This window comes from Bos taurus, chromosome 14 (assembly GCF_002263795.3).
Source record: "Bos taurus isolate L1 Dominette 01449 registration number 42190680 breed Hereford chromosome 14, ARS-UCD2.0, whole genome shotgun sequence".
NCBI lineage: Eukaryota > Metazoa > Chordata > Mammalia > Artiodactyla > Bovidae > Bos > Bos taurus.
In genome coordinates this window covers 11511349-11534594 of record NC_037341.1, presented here as the reverse complement: position 1 = coordinate 11534594, position 23246 = coordinate 11511349, and positions in this window count along the sequence as shown.

Here is a 23246-nt window from a genome sequence, read left to right as displayed (position 1 = left end):
CATATGCGTTAACTTTCCCTTAGAATACATGTGGGTTTAAAAATTAAGGGGAAAAGGACTTGGCAAACTTTGGCTTTGAGACCTGCCAAACCCAAGGCATTTGAAAAAAAAAATAGCTCAAATTTGGAGAATCCCAAAGTCTGGTAAAATTTGTCTTTTCTTTAAAGAGCAAATAAGAGTGAAAATAACTTTTTTAAATAAAATATTTTAGCAGGAATGTCTATGTTTAAACAATGAATGTGTATAAATATCTTGCTATTTTTGATTGCATACTCAAACACACATACACAAATGCATACACAGGTACACATACAAATATATTTTGGTTTGCCTAAGTTCAAATTTCAGTGAATATCAGCCTTACCTTGTTCATTTTAACATTAGCAATACAAACAAAAAACCCACAAATACTCAAACACATCTCAGCATGATATTTGATATGGTGGGCTATTCAAATACTGACAAATCTTATTAAGTTATTATTTCTAATGATTTCCTATTATGGACCCCAAATACATGAACCCTGAGCTTTCTATGCTTTCCTTTCCCCAGACAGATCTACTTTTCAAAGCTTTATTTCCCAGTTCCTCATTACACTAATTCTCCAGCAATGCGACATTATTTCTCATCACATTACTTGAAAACACCTATCATTTCCACTTTGCTTATTGGTCCTTTCTGTCAGGAATGTCACTTCATCTCCACCTTCAAAAGTCTGGATCATTAAAAGTGAATACTCAAATAGTAATTCTTCACAAGCTATCTCATTACTTCTCTGGACTTGGCAAATCTCACCAGAATAGGCACCTTTAAAAACATTTTCCAAGTCTCCATCTTGCTCACAATCATAGTTCAGATCTATTGGCATTGCAGAAGTGAAGGGATAAAGGATACGTATTGCCAACAGTTTCTCCACTCTTACTGGTTCCAACTGATTTAACAAATGGACCTGAGGACCCAGCTACAAATCAAATACAGCATTAACTTCACCACTGCTAAATCTGGACTGATGAAAAGCGAATTGCTTGTTCTGCTTCTAAACATGATTTTTAAAGAATCCAATAACATGTGGCAAAGGAATATGAGTCAAGACCCTCATGATCACAGGATCAAACCCAACTTTCCTGTCCAATTCTGATGCAATAACCCCTCCCCCTGATAATGGATTACAATGGATGAGAGATGGAAATAGTGCCTTTCTGGATTTTCTCCAGTACTTGGAGGGAGTGGTGAACAGCCTTCCTTGACACAGGAAGATCAACAATTAAGTAGTCTTTTTCCAGCCAATATGGGGCTACCATAATGAGGATCCACCTTCCTTCTAGCTCTATGGTTTTCGCTTTTCTTACACATGCTATGATCCAGCCATAACCTTGTGAGTCCTTAAATATATCACATTTTCACCTGTATTATTTTTAACAAATCTATACTTCAGAAAACGAAGATCATGGCATCCGGTCCCACCACTTCATGGGAAATAGATGGGGAAACAGTGGAAACAGTGTCAGACTTTATTTTTCTGGGCTCCAAAATCACTACAGATGGTGACTGCAGCCATGAAATTAAAAGACGCTTACTCCTTGGAAGAAAAGTTGTGACCAACCTAGATAGCATATTGAAAAGCAGAGACATTACTTTGCCAAAAAAGGTTCATCTAGTCAAGGCTATGGTTTTTCCTGTGGTCATGTATGGATGTGAGAGTTGGACTGTGAAGAAGGCTGAGCACCGAAGAATTGATGCTTTTGAACTGTGGTGTTGGAGAAGACTCTTGAGAGTCCCTTGGACTGCAAGGAGATCCAACCTGTCCATCCTAAAGGAGATCAGCCCTGGGATTTCTTTGGAAGGAATGATGCTAAAGCTGAAACTCCAGTACTTTGGCCACCTCATGCGAAGAGTTGACTCATTGGAAAAGAGTCTGATGCTGGGAGGGATTGGGGGCAGGAGGAGAAGGGGACGACAGAGGGTGAGATGGTGGATGGCATCACTGACTCGATGGACGTGAGTCTGAGTGAACTCTGGGAGTTGGTAATGGACAGGGAGGCCTGGCGTGTTGCGATTCATGGGGTTGCAAAGAGTCAGACACAACTGAGCGACTGATCTGATCTGATCTGATACTTTGAAAATGTTGTCCTCTCTGTTTTAAAAAGCTCCTCTTGTCCGCCTGGTACAACCATTCATACCTGGAAAACTTGGCTCAGAAAAATCTCTTCTGTAAACATTCACTGAGCCGCTTTGCAGTGTTGATTAATTTTTAATCTACTCTCTCAGTATCTTGACCATATCTTTGATGATGTATAATATACTGGCTTGTAATTTCAACTAAAATTTCTCTCCCAGAAGAATGTGCACTTCTTGAGGACAAGGACTGTATCTTATTTTATTTGTTCGTATCACCTAGGTTTGCTGTATGTAATCAATAATCAATATAGTTCAAGAAGAAGTAATTTTTATTTAAATATGGCTAGGTATATTCGATAGATTGGCTTCTCTGATCCAGTCTGAACTGAGAGTTTTTTTAAAAAATAAATAAATATTCATTTGGCTGCACTAGGTCTTAGTTTGAGCACGTGGAATCTTTGTTCTTCTTTGTAGCCTGTGACCAGGGATCGAACCCCAGCACCCCTGCTTTGGAAGCACAGAGTCTTAGCTATGGACCACCAGGGAAGTCCCTGTACTGAGGATTAAATGCAACTGACCCAGCAAGGGAATCGCTTTTTGCAGATTGTCATGTGGGGATGAAGAGGCCTGACAAGAAAAGGAATGTGACAGATAGAACATAGAGCCACTTCCTTCAGTAAACTTACAGTCTGGGGGATTCCCTGGCTGTCCAGTGGTTAGGACTCAGAGCTTTCTCTACTGTGGCCTAGGTTTGATCCCTAGTCAGAGAACTAAGATCCCACAAGCTGCGCAGCATGGCCAAAAAGAAAAAAAAGGAAGAAACTGATAGTCTAATGTGGCCATTAAGTTTAATATTCAGATCTATGATACATAATCAAAAAGCTGTAGTGCTTACCCTGCACCTCAATAAAATTTATTTTGGTAATAAAGGACTTCTCCATCACTAATTGTTTTACCCACTGAATACTAAAAGATGTAAATATCAATCAAAGTTATAGCCTTCCCCTTTCTCATCCCTGCAGGCCTGCTGCAGTCTAGCTTTCTGGAGGCCACATGGTTAATTTGATCTCTGTTTTTGTATGTTGCTTTTTGTGAATCTGGGATTCTGACTCTCTAGGACTGGAGAGAGGCTTGGACAGAAAGAAAGCAAGCACAAAAATTCTTATGTAATTAACATTGGCATGAACTGGTGGCACAGCTTCTGGAGTTTGTTGGTGTTTACACTTGACTCTTTTACCAGGGGATTGGTTCATTATTTGGAGATACCATGTCTATCACTTTGATTTCCTACTTGCAGCTTTCTTGATGACAATGATACACTTAGCCTAGCTGGTTGCATATATTCCCTTTGAACTCAGATTTTGTTAGACCACCTACACTTTTCCCTCTTTCACAGGTAATGGAAATGAAGTCTTAAGTACAGTGCTTCAATAGTTCTAAAGTCATCTTGTTTTCAAACATAGGTCCATCACTTTTGTGACCTTGGACAGATTAATAAATCCTTCTAGGACTAAGGTTCTTTATCTGTAAAAAATGGAGATAATTATAGTATTAGCAAAAGATTGGCTGTAAAGATTCAAATAATGCATGCCAAGCACATTGTAAATATTCAGAAGTGATCTGTAATTATATGTCATTTTTCTTTTTAAAAATTTACTGTTTCTAAATGGAGAACTTGTTTTATATCTAAAAACAGAAAGCATTTGGATAAGGAAAGACTTTCTAAAACGGTACAGAAGACCGTCTTAGGCCATTTTGTTCATGTTGTAAAGCCTTGACTATGAAACAAGCTGTGAGTCATGTTGCCTCCTCATTCTTTTTAGCCAACAGCTCCCAGGGTGTTCATTCAGTTGTGGAGGCAGAAGGACAAGATGTCTGGTCTAATCACGGTATTCATTTAAAGCATCTTCCCACATCATACATAATTGCTAACTTCTCACCAGCCAAAGCAGGTCTGTGGTCCAAGCCCAGCATCAATGGAATGGGCAAATACATTTTTACCAGCTCTGGTGGGAAGTGCTACAAAATCACATGTATTGTGGATGTATTGATGGATGTATTTTTTTTTACCATAGGGAGGGGATAAGAACTGGGAGAAATAATACAATCTACCACATTGACAATATACTCACACTCTGCCAAGCACCAAGGAGTGCTTGGCAGATCATCACTCCTCTATTTGTATTATAGTAAGATATCCTGCTCTCTTCAAAGAAACCTCTGAGGTCAAATATATCTTGTGAGCTGAGTGAGTGGCTAGCTGAGGGCTGACCAGGTCAGGTATGACCTTGAAACAATACAATATCCTGGTGTGTGTTGTCTTGTATGAACACATATTGGTTGTGAGATGACGGCAGAAGCCAGGAATTATGCTCAGAAGGGATGACTGAGTTCAATGTCCAGGTAATAATAATAAAACTAAATTATGGATCAAAGAGGCATAGAGAGGAAGTAGTAATAAAGATGGGGAACCAAAAGTTCCAGGAATCCAGGAGCTAGGAGTGGTTTGGGTCCAATAAGAAGTAGCTAGGAATGAGTATCCTGGGTATTTCAAACACACAGAGGCCATTAATTTAGAGAAAATTGAGCATATTTATACATATAATAAAACTTACTATTTACTGAGCACCTCTTTCACCTCTGGCTCTGCACTAGTCACTTTGTATACATTTTTTATCTTCACCAATGAAATTTAATTCCTCTATTAACCACAACCTTGTAAAAATGATACAGACTTAACTATTATTTTTTTCTCAATATTCTGAAGAAAGTTATTTTAAAACATGACTCTGAAAGATTAAATGTATTGTTTGAATATTCACTTACTGCTTTTTCCTACCTAACATATATAATAAATTCATTCACATATGATCTGTTACTATTTTAACAAATCCTAAGCACAATTTCATCATGGAAAAGGGAAAGAAGAAGCAAAATAGAGCATTTACTGTGACTCATGCATAATTTCACTTATTTCTCCCTGCATTACAGTGAAGTAAATGACCTCCACTCCTCATCCCCCTTCACTGACAGGGAAGCTCAAACTAAGAAAAGCTAAATAACATCCCAAAGATCAGATTTCAAAGATTGTATTATTTCCTTTATACCTAACCATCAACTTCCCTGACAAGGTAATATTCTACCAATTAAATGCACCAAGAGTTCTCATCCACATAAACTGGATATCCATATAAAAAGAGAGACCAAATGTGGTCAGGTAATCTAAACATTCCCTCCTCAGTTTATAAGCAAACCCCAATGGTTCTACATATCAGCTTCGGTTTCACTACAGGATACTGTGACTATAAGCCAAAGACATCTTTCCTACTCTTGCCCTCCAGTGTGCATCTTGAATTCTGTGTATCACTGACCAATAATTGTTGACAGCATTTATATAATTTCCCCTAGAGTCTCAGATTTTTCCTTAGTAGTAGACATTTCATGATTGAGAAGTCATCACCCCCATTTATGCCTAATTTTGATGCCTTCTGGCCAGTTTAAGGACTTTACTAGAATTCAAGAAATGAAGTGTTATTTTTAATTCCATTGAGTTTTAGGATTTTATCGCTGTTATTCTTCAGTGAATTGCCTGAAGATCGAATTCATCTTGGTGGGGGTGTGTGTGTGTGTGTGTGTGTGTATGTGTATGTACATATGTATGTGTTTATTTACTGGCAATCTACTATTTTAGTAAAGTGAAACACCTGGAATTTCTTCTGGCACTAAATGGCTCTCTGGAGAACAATGATAGCACTTCCAAAGTGCTTAGATTTTAGACGAATTGTCTTTATAATTAGTTCTTTCCAGTCTAAGAAATTTCTAGAAAGTTCTTTTCCTCAATAGTGAATTCATGATTGTTTTTCTCCTTAGAGGTACATTTTAATTTGAAGCTTCCAGGAGCAGTTTACTAGAAAGTAAAGGTTTTGTATGGCTTTGGGGCCAGACATACCTGTGTAAAAGTCCCAGTTCTGTTATCTGGTATATTGGGATAAGAGACTTAAGCTGTCTGAGCGTTAATTTTCTAATCTGTAAAATGAGGATGGGAGTACTGAACTCATAAGTTTGTTATGGGGATTAAATTAGATAAGGCAAGAAAATACTTCGCAATGTAGCTAGAGGGGAGCTTTTCAGAGTAGGAGAGCCAGGAGGTGATGAAAGTCAAGGGGTGTTGGAAATCCCCTGATGTAATTATACATTTCCTACCTTGATAGAATCCCTACATCAGAGGCTACTTACAATATAAAATAAAGTGATCCATTGACTTACATTTGTCTGATGTTCCTGTGTGTTATAGGGGCTTATTAGTTCTCTTCTGTCCCTCACTAGACTGTCTCCTTGATGATGCAGGAAGGATAGATACATGACTTTTGCTCTAAGTATCAGAGGAATAACTTTAGTGTCTTGTGATATATTGTTAGCTTCAGTCCTAGAACGGATTTAATAAATAATTTCAGCAAGGGTTGAAACATTATTACGATTAGCTATTTCTACCTTTAAGTAGATTAATAAGGTGAAGTAATATGATAGCTATAGTGGATACTGTGGTTCACCAACCAGATTCCCTCTCGAGGCTGAGGTGCTTCTTCCTCCATCTGTCCAATGTGTTTATCACTGGTGACTCACAGTTGAGTCTGAGAATTGCCTTAGGAAGCTGCTTTACTCAAAGTTAAGTAAGTGAATTGAATGTATTAGTTGATTAGTTTTGTCTGACTCTTTGTGACCCCAGAGACTAGCCTGCCAGGCTCCTCTGTCCATGTACTCCAGGTGAGAATACTGGAGTGGGTTGCCATTCTCTTCCCCCGGGGATCTTCCTCACCCAGGGATCAAACCGTGGTCTCCTGCATTACAGGTAAGTCCTTTACCATCCTGAGCCACCAGGGAAGACCTTCCTCAAAGTTAAAAGTCACATTAAATGGTGAGTGTGACAACAAAGGTCTGGCCCCCTTTCCTCAATAAGAAAGCAGAACTGGATGAAGTGAATCCATGAACACTTGGTATTTACATCACTTTTGTTCACTTTCTTGTAATGACCTTCCCTGTGGTTTATGCATAAAAATACATTGTGTGCAAAGTTATTTCAGTTGTGTCCAACTCTTTGCAACCCTTTGGACAGTAGCCCACCAAGCTCCTCTGTCCATGGGATTCTCCAGGCAAGAATACTGGAGTAGGTTGCCATGCCCTCCTCCAAGGGATCTTCCCAACCCAGGGAAAATACATTAATGACCTGGAAAATCTTTGAAACAAGTTTCAGTTGAGCACAGACCAGAGTTAAGGAGGCTGGACTGAAAGATACACAAGTTTCCCAAATAGGAGGATTGATGGCACTTGGAAAGCACCAAGGCAGCTATGTCAAGTATTTCTTTTCAATTACATAATTCAGATATTTGAATTCCCTGGTGACTCAGATGGTAAAGCGTCTGCCTGCAATGTGGGAGACCTGGGTTTGAGCCCTGGGTCAGGAAGATCCCCTGGAGAAGGAAATGGCAACTCACTCCAGTACTCTTGCCTGGAAAATTCCATGGACAGAGGAGCCTTGTAGGCTACAGTCCATGGGGTTGCAAAGAGTCAGACATGACTGAGCGACTTACCATCATATCATGTCTAGTATAGTTCTTTTCCATGACATATTTTATGATTGTCCTTTCATACTTCGCCTGGATGTGTGTGTGTGTTAGTTGTTCAGTTGTGTCCAACTTTGCAATCCCATGGACCATAGCCCACCAGGCTGCTCTATCCATGGAATTCTCCAGGCAAGAGTACTGGAGTGGGTTGCCATTTCCTTCTACAGAGGATAACTCCTATTTACAATAGAAACTCTACTCATGAGTCACTTCTTCCAAGAAGTTTTCTGTGACTTTCAAAGACTATATTAAATTCTGCTCCTTTATGGTATTTATGAGATATCAACCTAATGCTTTTGATACATTTACTTTGTCTTATTATCATTTCAGTCCTAATAGAAGTATGTTCTTACAATTAGAAACCTTTGTCCTGTAAATATAGCAGTTATATTTACAAATTATATTATAAATGTAGCAGTTCAATCAATTACTAAATTGAACTGAAACAAAGAAAGGCCAGTTTTTACTATTATTTAAATATTGAGCTGGCTGAGATGGAAAACTATCATTTATGGCTCTACTAAATAGCAAAGGGTTGAATTTTTTTTTTAACCTCTGGAATCCTGAGTTTTCATTCCAATAGTATGAATTCAGGTAGATAGGTCCCAGACCCAAGACTTTACAGAGAAAATAAGAATTTTCCACTAGGAAATACAGGAGATCAATCTGCTCAAGCTGAGTAACTGTCACCTTCAAAATTCTATAGCAAAGCACAGATATGAGAACTTTCTGAAAACCATTTCATGAAACTGTAAGTCAACATAAACTCAAAGCTCTCTTTTTCTTTCATATTATAGAAGAAAATCACTATTTTCTATTAAAATGTTCATTTACTCAACTATTTAAAATATTTACATCTTTTCTGTCCCAAACATTCTCAGGTCACTTTGCACATTATTCACTTCAATGATGCTGTATTTTAAAAATCTGGCCTTGGTTATACATCTCAGACCTTTCATCACAAATCATTCTCTGTGAGAGTGGGTATTTTTAAATAATATTATTATGGAAAAGAATAGATTGAGTGGTTTGAATTTCCAACAGATTTCTAGTTCAAATAAAACTGTCTCTAGTTTTAATGTGGTTCTTTTTGTACTATGGCAGGAAATAAGAATGGTTAGACTTTTAGAGCTAAAGCCTAGACAATCCCGTGGACGGAGGAGCCTGGTAGGCTGCTGTCCATGGGGTCGTGAAGGGTCGGACACAACTGAGCGACTTCCCTTTCACTTTTCACTTTAATGCATTGGAGAAGGAAATGGCAACTCACTCCAGTGTTCTTGCCTGGAGAATCCCAGGGACGGCAGAGCCTGCTGGGCTGCCGTCTATGGGGTCACACAGAGTCGGACACGACTAAAGTGACTCAGCAGCAGCAGCAGTGGTGGATACAAACCCACAGTATTTTGAAGAGACCTAATAGTGCACTGATTTATTGTTCAGATCAAGAGACTAAAGTTAAAGCAACAAAATAATTAGCCCAAGGTCATATACCTATGTAATAGCAGAAATATAACCGGAACTTCAATTCAGTTCAGTTGTTCAGTTGTGTCCAACTCTTTGTGATCCCGTGGACTGCAGCATGCCAGGCCTCCCTGTCCATTACCAACTCCCAGAGTTTACTCAAACTCACGTCCATTGAGTTGTTGATGCCATCCAACCATCTCATCCTCTGTCTTCCCCTTCTCCTCCCACCTTCAATCTCTCCTAACATCAGGGTCTTTTCATATGAGTCGGTTCTTTGCATTAGGTGGCGAAACTATGGGAGCTTCAACATCAGTCCTTCCAATGAACACCCAGGACTGATCTCCTTTAGGATGGACTGGTTTGATCTCCTTGCAGTCCAAGGGACTCTCAAGAGTCTTCTCCAACACCACAGTTCAAAAGCATCAATTCTTCGGTGCTCAATTGTGTCTTTTTTGTGACCCCATGGACTGTAGCCTGGCCTTCCTCTGCCCATGGAATTGATTCTCCAGGTAAGAATACTGGAGTGGGTTGCCATTTCCTTCTCCAGGGGATCTTCTGGACCCAGGGACAAACCCGTGTCTCTTGCATCTCCTGCATTGGCAGGCAGATTCTGTACCAGCTGAGCCACCAGGGAGGCCCCATGTAACTACTTAGCTGAAGAAGAAGATTTCCAGGACTGAAGGAGTCTTTAGCTCTCAGGCCCCTTCCTAATCAAACATTTTACCCTCTCCCTAACACATACATCCAGGTAATTCTTTTCAGATGGATTAATTTTGTCTGTTCCTAAAATGTATATAAGTGGGATTGTATAGAATGCACTCTTTGCGTCTGGCTTACTTTGCTCATTAATATGTTTGGAAAAGTAACTCATTCTTTTGTGTAGCACTTGTTTTTTCAATTTTACTATTGTGTAATACTATGTGGTTGTATAAATACATTAGATTTATTCTAACGTATTCTTTCACCTATCTGGATTGTTCCCATTTGGGGAATATTATTAAAGAAAGCTGCTGTAAATATTTTTGTTCATGTCCTTTAGGTCAAATCTCCCCAGCCTCTGGGAGCTAATGCCTGATGATCTGAGGTGGAGCTGATGTGATAATAATAGAAATACAGTGCACAATAAATGGAATGTGCTTGTATCATCCCCAAAGCACCCTCAGCACCACCCAGTCCATTGAAAAATTGTTTCCACAAAACTCATGTCTAGTCCCACTAAGGTTAGGAACCATTGTTTTAAGTGACCTATGCATTCGTTGGCTCCCCTGGTGGCTCAGCTGGTAAAGCATCTGCTTGCAACATGGGAGACCTGGGTTTGATCCCTGGGGTGGTAAGATCCCCTGGAGAAGGGAATGGCTCCCCACTTCAGTATTCTGGCCTGGAGAATTCCATGGACTGTATAATCACAAAAGCGGGACATGACTGAGTGACTTTCACGTTCACGTGCATTCGTATCTCTTGGGAATTGCTGAGTCATAGGATAAAGCATGTACTTTAAGAGATGCTGATGAAGAAGTGTTTCAAAGTAGTTGTACCAATTTACACTCCTACCAGAAATATATGAAGGTTTCAGTTGCTCTGCATCTTCAACCAGGCTTTGCATTACCAGTCTTTTAAATTATTCTGTCAACTCTAATTTCAGTTCTATTTATGTTGTAAGGGGAAATTTAACAATGTGTTAAACAGAGCAGATTCTGCACCTAGTTGCTTGAATTTAAATCTTAGGTTTGTTACTTGCCACCTAGGTGACTTTGAATGAATTAGTCAACATCTTTGTGCTTTAGTTTTCTCAACTACAGAATGAAGCTTATAGGTATTCTCACCTTGTAGACTGGTTTAAGGGCTCCGTGAGTGAGTTTTATATAGCTCTTACCATAGCAGATACCACATACTGTCGGTGTTAGGTTGTTTTGTATTTTTAAGTAATATAGTCATATGTCTCCATTCAAAACCTACTCAATATTCATTAACTTAAAAAAATCAAAATAGCTATTACTGGGCTATTATTTAGGTACAGTAGCCCCTTGATTGTACACAGGGCATTGGTTCCAGGACTTCAGTGGATACCAAACATGCTCAAGTCCCTTACATAACATGTTATGGAATTTGTATATAAACCACACATATACTCCTATTACTTTAAATCATCCCTAGATTGTTTATAATACTTAATACAATGTAAATGCTATGTAAATAGTTCCTGTGTGGCAGATTCAAGTTTTGCTTTTTTGAAACTTTCTAGATTTTTCTTTCTGATTATGTTTCATCATGGTTGGTTAAATCCAAGGATGCAGAACCCCTTGCAATAAGGCAGGCCCACTGAACTATGCTAAATGTTGTAGCTGTGGGACAGGAGGGAGGAGGCAAGATGGAGACGTGGGATGATAAACCTGTAGAGGGTAGCAGGAACCAGTCTTCAGGGGCCTTGTGAAGTTAAGGAGTCCAGACTTCACTGAGAAGGTAATTCAGTTCAGATCAGTCTCTCAGTCATGTCCGACTCTTTGCGACCCCAGCAAAGAACCGCAGCATGCCAGACCTCCCTGTCCATCACCAACTCCTGGAGTCCACCCAAATCCATGTCCATCGTGTCAGTGATGCCATCCAACCATCTCATGCTCTGTTGTCCCCTTCTCCTCCTGCCCTCAATCTTTCCTGGCATCAGGGTTTTTTCAAATGAGTCAGCTCTCTGCATCAGGTGGCCAGAATATTGGAGTTTTAGCCTCAACATCAGTCCCTCCAATGAACATCCAGGACTGATCTCCTTTAGGATGGACTGGTTGGATCTCCTTGCAGTCCAAGGGACTCTCAAGAGTCTTCTCCAACACCACAGTTAAAAAGCATCAATTCTTCGGTGCTCAGCTTTCTTTATATTCCAACTCTCACATCCATACATGACTGCTAGAAAAACCATAGCCTTGATTAGACAGACCTTTGTTCACAAAGTAATGTCTCTGCTTTTTAATGTGCTGTCTAGGTTGGTGATAACTTTCTTCCAAGAAGTAAGTGTCTTTTAATTTCATGGCTGCAATCACCATCTGCAGTGATTTTGGAGCCCAGAAAAATAAAGTCAGCTACTCTTTCCCCATCTTTTTGCCATAAAGTGATGGGACCGGATGCCATGATCTTAGTTTTCTGAATGTTGAGCTTTAAGCCAACTTTTCCACTCTTCTCTTTCACTTTCATCAAGAGGCTCTGTATTTCTTCTTCACTTTCTGCCATAAGGGTGGTGTTATCTGCATATCTGAGGTTATTGATATTTCTCCCAGCAATCTTGATTCCAGCTTATGCTTCCTCCAGCCCAGTGTTTCTCATGATGTACTCTGCATATAAGTTAAATAAGCAGGATGACAATATACAGCCTTGACGTACTCCTTTTCCTATTTGGAACCAGTCTGTTGTTCCATGTCCAGTTCTAACTGTTGCTTCCTGACCTGCATATAGGTTTCTCAAGAGGCAGATCAGGTGGTCTAGTATTCCCATCTCTTTCAGAATTTTCCACAGTTGATTGTGATCCACACAGTCAAAGGCTTTGGCATAGTCAATAAAGCAGAAATAGATGTTTTTCTGCAACTCTCTTGCTTTTTCCATGATCCAGAGGATTTCGGCAATTTGATCTCTGGTTCCTCTGCGTTTTCTAAAACCAGCTTGAACACCTGGAAGTTCACAGTTCATGTATTGCTGAAGCCTGGCTTGGAGAATTTAGAGCGTTACTTTACTAGGGTGTGAGATGAGTGCAATTGTGCGGTAGTTTGAGCATTCTTTGGCATTACATTTCTTGGGGGTTGAAATGAGAAGGTAATTGGGACACATGAACTGAAGCAAAAGGGTGTCAGTATCATGTTTGCATGATGGAATAGAAATGGGATGTTGAGAGGGAGCAGCATATTAGGTACCTGTTGAAGAGCATGGACGTAGGTACCAGATACTATGCTAAATATTTTACAGATATTTTCTCATGTTGGTTTCTCATGTATGGGGTGAACCGCTGATAGAATCTCATCATCATCTTCATTTTACATAATGAGTAGATTGAGGATTGAGGCTTATGGAGATAAGTAACTTCCCCCCAGGGTCACAGAGTTGCGTGGGGATTTGAACTCTGTGTGTCTGACCCTCGGAGAATCCTGGTGGTACCCAGGACTGTAACATGACCGTGTCTGCACCATCAAGTTATGTGTGCTACAAACACGATCTCAAATACCCTTAGAAACACTCTAAGGATGGAGTGATCCTCACGTCCCAGATGAAAAAGCTGAGGCTCTGAGAGTAAGTTCTACCTGCAGCGTCATACAATAGAAAGTGGCGGGGCCAACATGCACACTTGTGTCTGTCACATCTGTCATGCTCGTAGAGTCCACGCTTTGTTGTGAGAACTCATAGTACACACATCTAAGAAATGTGCCTATAGTGTAAAGCACAAGTCAGCAAACTTTTTTTCTGTAAAGACCAGAAGTTGAAGATTTTAAGTTTCTTAGCCCTTCTGGTCCTTGTGCAGCTGCTCATCTACCACTGTAGCTTGAAATCTGTACCCGAAAAGGCATGGTTATGTTTCAATAACACTTTATTTGCAAAACAGGCAGAGGGCTATATTTACTAACTACTATTATGAAATTTCTAAAGAACAAAATCACCCTTTTTTGATCAGTTATAACTCTGGTAAAAAAAAATTCATTATTCTATCAATTATTTAGCATAACCTATTTAACCATCCTATTGTGCTTGGAATAGTTAGGGATTTATCTTTTTTTTGTTTGTTTTTGTCTTGATTTTTGCTAAATAGATAATGCTGCTCCAAAGCTTTTGCTTTCATAAGTTTTTTTCTCTTTCAAAATTATGTTCTTAGGATAAATGCTCAGTAGGGAAATTACTGCTTAAAAGGTATGAACATTTTTATAGGTATCTATAAAATTATATTTTCATCTGAAGCATATTAAATGAATTTTCCCACTCCCTTCATTTTTTTCCACACAAGCCTACATTTTGGTATTTATTAAAATTCATCTTCAAAAATCTCCCCTCCATTGTTTTGAATGTAGACCTCAAAGTGATGCCATCAGGTGGGTGGATGAAAGAAATATGCTAAAGTATAAAATACTTGGGGACAAGTGTCTAGAATTTGTCACAAAATTCTACCAATTTCTCTACTTGCCTCCTTCAGTCTTAAGCATATGGAACATTTTGTTTCCTAGGGTTTATCTGATTCTCCTTCAAGTCCGGAAACAAACTGATGTCCATATAAAGTATGACATTGTCTGAAGAATTGTGTAGCCTGATTTTAGATGAAAACATTTTATCTTCCCACCAAAAAATGTCAGTTTTTCTTTGATTTTCTTGACTGTTAAGGAAGTGAGATGGGAAAAAAAAAATTTTTTTTTCAATAGTTTTCATAACAAGTCTCAAGTAATGACAAAGAATGAATGTCATATATACCACCAAAGAAAAGCAAAACCAAATGATTGATGGCAGCCTTGGCCTTTTCATCTTAGAACTGTCTTCCAGTCCTTGGCCTTTCTCTCCATGCTCACTCCCTTCAATAAGGCCATCCTAGCCATGAAATTAAAAGACACTTACTCCTTGGAAGGAAAGTTATGACCAACCTAGACAGCATATTATAAAGCAGAGACTTTACTTTGCCAACAAACATCCTTCTAGTCAAGGCTATGGTTTTTCCAATAGTCATGTATGGATGTCAGAGTTGAACTATAAAGAAAGCTGAGTGCAGAAGAATAGATGCTTTTGAACTGTGTTGTTAGAGAAGGCTCTTGAGATTCCCTTAGACTGCAAGGAGATCCAACCAGTCCATCCTAGAGGAGATCAGTCCTGAATGTTCATTGGACGGACTGATGTTAAAGCTGAAACTCCAGCACTTTGGCCACCTGATGTGAAGAGCTGACTCAATGGAAAAGACCCTGATGCTGGGAAAGATTGAGGGCAGACGGAGAAGGGGTCAACAGAGGATGAGATGGTTGAATGGCATCACAGATTCAATGGACATGAGCTTGGGTAAACTCTGGGAGTTGGTGACAGACAGGGAAACCTGGCATGCTGCAGTCCATAGGGTCACAAAGAGTTGGACAGAACTGAGTGACTGAACTGAACTCATGAGACTATTACAATACCTTCTTGTATGTTCCCTTTGCCGTTAAGTGTCTTGCTAAAAATGCCACCTGATAAGGGGGCTCCCCTGCCTGACAACTGTACACGCCCCCCGGTGCCTATGAGTCAGATTCCCCACACTCCAGTTCCTACCTATGTTTTCTGCCACATCTCTCACCTCTTCTTTTCAGTCAACCCCCTCAAAAGCTTCATGGAAATGCTTACCTTTTCTTTGACACATTCTGGCCTTTCACAAACAAATGTGTGTATATAGGGCATCACTCTAAAACAGCTTGCCAATGAGTTCATGAAGAGTTCTGGGTGACTTAGTACAAACACAAGCTCCCAAACAAACTCCAGATCACTTGAATCAGAATCTCAAGGTTATGAATTAAGGTTTTCTTTTGTTACCCATTCTCCAAAAGATTCATTTAGTCATTTGATTTGGAAATCTCTGCATAGGCTGATCCATGTTTTGAACAGCATTTTCTTACTGCTGGCAAGTTTCAGCTCATTCTTTAAGATCCCACTTAAATTTTTCCTCCTTTGGAAAGACACCTCTACTACGCCAAACATAAAATCAATGCTTACTCACTTTTCCCTCTCAGAGTACTTTATCTTCATTCCTTTGTGACTCTATTTGTTGCACTTTGCTGTTTGAGTCTTGCCTTTCTCCATGAGAAAATGCCCTCTGTGTCAATAGCATCAAATATTCAAGAAGACTGACATACAGAAAGTGGGATGAATTGTGCTGGGCAGTTGGGTTACATCTGATCTAGACCTTATGGAGAAGTTCTGGGAAGCTTAAGGATGAGGCAGCTCCTTATACGTTCTTCAGAAAAGCTCTTCTCCATTCTCCTTCTGGGCTGCCCTACTGGCCCTGTGGCTACGCAGTCCTGGCACACAGTACAATTTCACCACACTTACAAGGTTTCTTGGCCGATTTGTGAAGCATTGTGTTTCTCAAGGGCAGAGCTGCATCTTCTTCATCTCTGTATTCACAGCACATATACTGTCTGATTCTCCTGAACTTTTGTATGACTTGTTATCTCTAGGATCTAAGATGTTGACATCACTGAAACTTTGTGCTTAAGAGCAGGAGATGTGGAGTTAGAGGCTTGGGTTCAAGTCCCAGCTACTGGGCACACTGTGATCTTGAACTAATTATTTAGCCTACAGAGCCTCAATTTCCTCTTCAGCAAAACTGGAATTATAATACTACTATTTATCTAATTCTCACCAGGAATAAATAGGTATGGCATACCTCTATCACTTAGCAAATGATGATTAAATGTTAGTTCTCATTAACTCTGTTGTTCATTTTTTTTGTTTGCTTTTCCCATGGCTTCTCCAAGTCTTCTTTGGGGTCAGTCATCTGATTTCAAATACTGAAATGTTGCCTGGAATTCCAATCCTGCTATAACCACCCAAGGCAATTGTCATATTGTGAAACATTAGGACCCCAACAAGGTTCCAACACCATCCCTCCCCATGCCTTTCTACTCCATGCATCCTGAGAGTATCATTAAGAGGACCATTAAGTGCTGCAGAGTTAGGATCAAAGTGCTCTGTATACAGAACTGTGCAAACATAAAATGTTACTATTATTTTGCTCCTTGGCTGGGCTTTAAATTCTTTGTTGGCAGAGACCATTCTGTCACACACACTCAACACATTCTTTTTTACTTTAGGAGCCTCCGAAACAATAAACAATAATATGTGTTTGAAAAGAAGTGAGCATGAATGCTCCTGCCCTGGACTTTAGACTTTTCGGGAATAGCATGCATGGGTCATGCTGAGAAAATAAGAGCTAACTTCTGATAAAGGCTTAAGTGCCGCCCTTCCATTTACTGAGGAAGCCTTATTGTGTATCCATCTAGTGACCTGAAGCTGCATCTAAATTAGCTATCTTCTTCAGAACATATATAATATGCTCTCCATGCAGTTTTAAGATTTGTACATTTCTCTTACTGTGCTTCAAAAGTGATTCAAAATTTATGGGAGGCAAGTTATTGAAATGTGCCATAAGAAATAGTTCTATATAAAACAAATGGGAATAAAATATCAACTTTCTTTAAAAAAACTAAGATCAGGATGTAAAATTCTTAGCGCTAGGGAGTACTCTGCTATAATATTAAAAAGTAAATAAATGACCCATATGACTTCAAACTAATGCCCTACTTCCCTGAACATATGGAGAAAATGAGTGTATTTTTCATATGGGAATTGCTTCATTGCTCACTGTTTGTCTTATTTTTGCATTTGTCTTACTCTGTGTTTTGGTCAGTTGAGGCTGCTATCAAAAAATTATAGACTGGGGGCTTAAACAACAGAAATTATTTCTCACACTTCTGGGGGCTTCAAGTCCAAGATCAGGGTACCAGTGAATAAAAGTGTGAAATTACTTATCCTATGCATGACCTTGTAACCTTATATATATAATAAGACAGATAATAGAACCAGCCTGACAGGGTCGTTGTGAAGCATAAATGAAGGTGTGCATGTGAAATATCTCGAAAATTGCTTGGCAATCAAGGCTATGTAAGTGTCAGCTGTAATATTAGTGTTACTATTAATATCTTCTAGAATTGTCGTAAGAGGTGCTATTATATGGAAAAAATGATGCTTCAAGGATTTTAAACTTTAGTGGATAAGATGCTTTTCTGATTATCTTCACTCTACTATTCTCTCATGGCTTACCCTTTTCCTAAGGATTTAAAAAGCAGTGGAGGTGTCAGATTACTGCATTAGCATTTTCTAGCATTGCCAATTACCATGTACATTCATCTCTTCCCCCTCTCCCAAGTTCATGCTTGCACAGAGCCTAATGTATTGATTATTTCCTGTATACCAGGTGTCTCAGATTTGTATTCTCTACCTCATTTAGTCTTTTTTAAAAAATTATTTTTAGGCCTTACATTAGGTCTATGATCCATTTTGAGTTAATCTTTGTATATGGTTCAAGGTATGATCAGTTGTTGTTGCTATATTTTTGCATAGAGGCATTCAAGTTTTCTAGCAACATTTATTGGTCTGCAGTGCATGACGTGTGGGATCTTAGTTCCCTGATTAGGGATTGAACTGTGCCCCTCTACACTGGAAGGGCAGAGTCTTAACCACTAAAGCACTGGAGAAGTCCCTCTACTTAATTTAGTCTTTAGCACAATCTTGTGAAAGAGGCAATGTCTTCACCACTTTAGAGATGAGAAAACTGAGTCTCAGAGGGGTGACAGACGTTGCCCAAGTATGATCAGCTTTACACAGAAGAACTGGAATTTCTCCCTGAGCCTTCTGTGCGAACTTCAGAGCCCTTGCCCCCTCTGGCACATGATGTCCTAAGCACGACTCTTGTGATTCCAGCTGTCTAGGTGTTTCTATATATAAACCTAAGGTGTCAATGATCTAGAAATAGGCCATCCATCAGTGGGCACCATCTGTAGGGCTGTGTCCCAGGGAACAGCGCTCAGTTCCAGTTGAGAAATTTCAATCCTACAAACTTATTAACTCCTCCCTTGCAGTCCTTTCTCTACCTCTAGAAGAGTTTCCATAGAGCTCCATCTAGTGCTGCTGGGCAGGGCCAGTCAGCAGGGCTGGGCAAGTAGAGACAAAGGGCAAGCTTCTCCTGATAGCATCTTCCCTAGCACGTTTTGCTAGTGGTACCCAAGGCCAGGTGGCAGTATTGGATGATGGGCACAGCCAAGGAGGAGGATGAGTGTGACCCGATGTCTCCTGAAGGATCTATATGTTCCCACCCAAACCTAAAAGAGACAGTGTCTTTTAACGTCACAAAGTATATATCTCATGACCCACATGGACTTTCTTCCTCACCATTTATGTATGTATGTATTATCTTTTTTTGTTGTTTCTCTGCCTTTGACCATGCTTCTCCCTCATTTTGTAGCACCCTTCATACCTTAAGTCTAACTAATATTTTTTTGAGACTTCCTCAACCTGAAGATTGTGCCAAGGGGTTCTACTCTGTGCTCATGGGATCTACCTTATTTCAAAAATGATTATGTAGTTTACAGTCATAAAGACAGTGTAGCCCTGGGGGAAAATTGAATGAAATAGAAAAGAGACTCCAAAAATAGACCCACACAAATATATGTAATGTTTCACAAAGGGAAAAAGGAAATTCAGTTGAGGAATAATACTTCTTTCAGCAAATGGTATTGGGACAACTGAAATCCACATCCACACACACACAATGAACCTAGATATAGATTTATACTCTTCCCAAAAATGAACTTTAAGTGCATCATAGGCCTAAATGTAGAACACAAAACTATGAAACTTTTAGAAGACAACATAGGAAAAGGTCTACATTTTTGGTTTGGTGATGATCTTTTAGGTACAACACCAGAAGCATAACCCATGAAAGAAAAACATCAGCAAATTGGATTACAATTAATATTTAAAATTTCTGCTCTGCATAAGACACTGTTAGAATGCAAATACAAACTGCCGGCAGGGAGAAAATATTTGTAAAACACAAATCTGATAAAATGTTTCTGTAAAATAGTATACAAAGAAATCCTAAAATTGAACAACATGAAAAAAAAAAGTATAATATAAAAAGTGGACTTGAAATGTTAAGACAACCTACCAAAGAAAATATACAGATGGCAAATAAATATATGAAAAGATGCTCTCCATATGTGTTATGAAGGAAACAATGAAATATCACTACAAATCTATTAGGATGACCAAAATCCAGAACTACACCAAATGCTAGTGAGGAGGTGGAGCAACAGAAACTCTGATTCATTGCTGGTGGGGAGGCAGAATAGTGCAGTCACTTTGGAAGACAGTCTGGCAGTTTCTTATGAAACTGAACACCCTTACCATACATCCAGTAGTCATTCTCCCCGGTATTTACCCAAAGGAGTTGAAAACTTACGTCTGCATAAAAATTGCACATAGATGTTTATAGCAGTTGTATCCATAAAACACAAAATCTGGAAGCCATCAAGATGTCTTTCAATAGGGGAATGGGCAAATAAATTGTGGTATATCCAGACAATGGAATATTATTCAATAGAAAAGAGCTATCATATCATGAAAAGACGTGGAGGAATCTTATGTGCATATTGCTAAGTAAAAGAAGTAAAAAAAAGTAAAAAAGTAAAAGAAGTCTAGGGGAAAAGAAGCAACTACATAGTGTACGATTTCAAGTATATGACTTCCTCTGGTTAGTAGTATCTCCATTTCCGGAAGAAAAATGTACATTGTTAACTATTCCAGTGAGACTCTAAGATAGCTGAAACTTCAGTAGGAAAAACAGCCTCATTGTTGTCTCATCTGCTGTATTTATTTGTTAGTAAGCCATGTCAGTCTTATCTCTCAACTATCAACTTCTCCTCTTTCTCCCCATGTTCTCTGACGCTTCCTTAACCTCATCAACTCTGGATGGAGTTACGACAGCAGCTTCCTGACCAGTGGTAGTGGGCTCTGTGATCTGCCATCTTGCTACCCCTTTCAGGAGAAACACACACATTTCCACAGCCTCCAGAAGTGGCGGCTATAGACAGTTGCTTGTTTTATATCTTCCTGATAATTTCTCTGAATGATAATTGCTTTGTACAAGGTGACCTCCCTTCTTCAGTGTCAACTCGCTGGTAGTAACTGGTTAATTCAAGGCGTACGGTTCCATGCCACAGTTTAAGATGTCGCTGAAAGGCCATCCACTCTTCAGAGCACCCTGTGGGATCCACTGAGGGCCCTGTTGTAACTGCATCACAATTCAACTTCTTCCTCTGCCGAATCAGGCTTCCTGTTCCCAGATGTTATTCCTGAGCACACTTCCTGGTAAACCACCTGCCAGCTAATACCACCTAAGTTTTTTTTTCCCCATGGAACATTGACTTAACTCTGTTCCCAGAATGGTCTGTGAAAGCAGATGCTAAAATAGGATATTAGAGTTGTTTTACCCATTTGTTGACTGACAAGGTTTCTATCATGGATGACAACTGGAGTACAAAAAGCCCCTGGAATGGGGTAACAGGTTACTCTTAAAAAACACTCACTGGTGTTAAACTAGGTTGGGAGGCTTAGAAAGGCAGGAAACCCACTGAGGTATTTCAGAGGCACTACCTCAGTGGCTTAACACATCTGGGGAGATAATAAACTCAAGAACAATGAAATAGGACAAGTGTGCTATTGTGAAAGGAGTCAATGCTTTGGTCTATTTTCCCATTATTTGCTGCTAGTATATACAAATACAATTTAGGTTTTGTTTTATAGAAATCTTGCATCATAAGAACTTGCTAAATTTACTCTTTCTCATGATTGTTTTACAGAAGCCAAGAAGCTTTCAACATAAGCATTTATTCATCTGCAAATAGAAGTAGTTTAACTTTTGCATTTTCCATATTCACACATTTTTTTTTCTTCCTTTTTTATGATGGCTAGAACCTCCAGTAAAATGTTGAATTTAAGGTAAGAGTCGGCATCCTTGCTTGTTTGCAATCTTAGGCAGAAAATATTTGATACTTCATCCTTAAGTAGAATGGTAAATATAGATTATTTTAGAGTGTTCTTTATTAGACAGAGGAAGTTCCCTTTTATTTCTAGATTGTTGAGAGCTTATTTCATGAGTGGATTTTTGTCCTTTATCAAATGTTATTTATATATCTGTCAAAAAGATCATATTTTCTCCTTTATTCTGTTATGACTGTGAATTGTATTGACTGGTTTTAAAATACTATATCAAGTTTACATTCTTAGGATCACAATACATTATCTCTTTTTATTGATTTCTGAAACCAGTTTGCTAATATTTGTTAAGAATTTTTACATTCATGACCATGAGGAATATTGGTATGGAATTTTATTTTTTAATGTTTTTGCCAGATTTTAATATTCAGGTTATTCAGGTTTTACAATACAATTTAGTTCTTTTCTGAAAAGTTTGTAAAAGATTCATATTCCTTTTTTCTGCAGAGTTCAAGATAGTTGACCAATGAAGCCATTTAGAACTGAATTTGTATGTGTGTGTCTCTGTGTATGAGCGTGTGTGTGTTTAATAAATATAAAGTCAGTCAGGTTTTCTCTTTCATTTTTGGTCCATTTTGGTAAATTGCATTTTCTGAAGTATTTGCCATTTCATCTTAGATGTCAAAATTATTGGTATAGAGTTATTAATAATCTCATTATTTTAATATATATAGGATTATAGTAATAATCCCTCCTCCATTTCTGTAATTTTTATTCTCTCTTTTTGTCTTCATCAGTTTAGCTAAGCTTTTATGAATTCTGGTGATTTTTTAAAGCTTCAGATTTTTTTTTTTTTTTGCTATTGCTTGGTTGTTTTCCATTTCAATGATTTATGCGCCTATCTATATTATTTATTTCCTTTTACTTCCATTGAATTTACTATGTTCATTTTCCCCCCTAACTTCTTAGGGTGGAATCTTAGTTCATTGTTTAGACTATTTACATTTATAACAGTAGCATTTAAATCTATAAATTTCTCACTATTCATTGCTTTATTTGCATCACACATTATTATGTTTACATCATCTTTTATTTATTATTATTATCCCTTTTTCCTGTCTGCTTTTGAATTATTTGAATATTTTTAGAATTTAATTTAATATATCTATTGGATTTTTAGCTTTACTTCTTTAGATTATTTTTTTAGTGATTACTGTAGGGCTTGGCATATATATCTTTAATCTTTCACATTCTACCTACTGTTGATAGTAACATTTGACATAAAATGTAGAAACCTTACAATCAGGTAGGTATATTCACTACTCTCCTTCTATCTTATATACTATAGTTGTCATTATGCATACACATAATTCCAACAAAACCATGTTATAATTTTGCTTCACACAGTCATAAGTAAAATGAAGTAACTGAAAAGGGAGCTACTCTTCCATTGTTGTCCAGTTATTTACTTCTTCAAATTCCTTTCGTTCCTTTTGAAGAACCAAATATCTATCT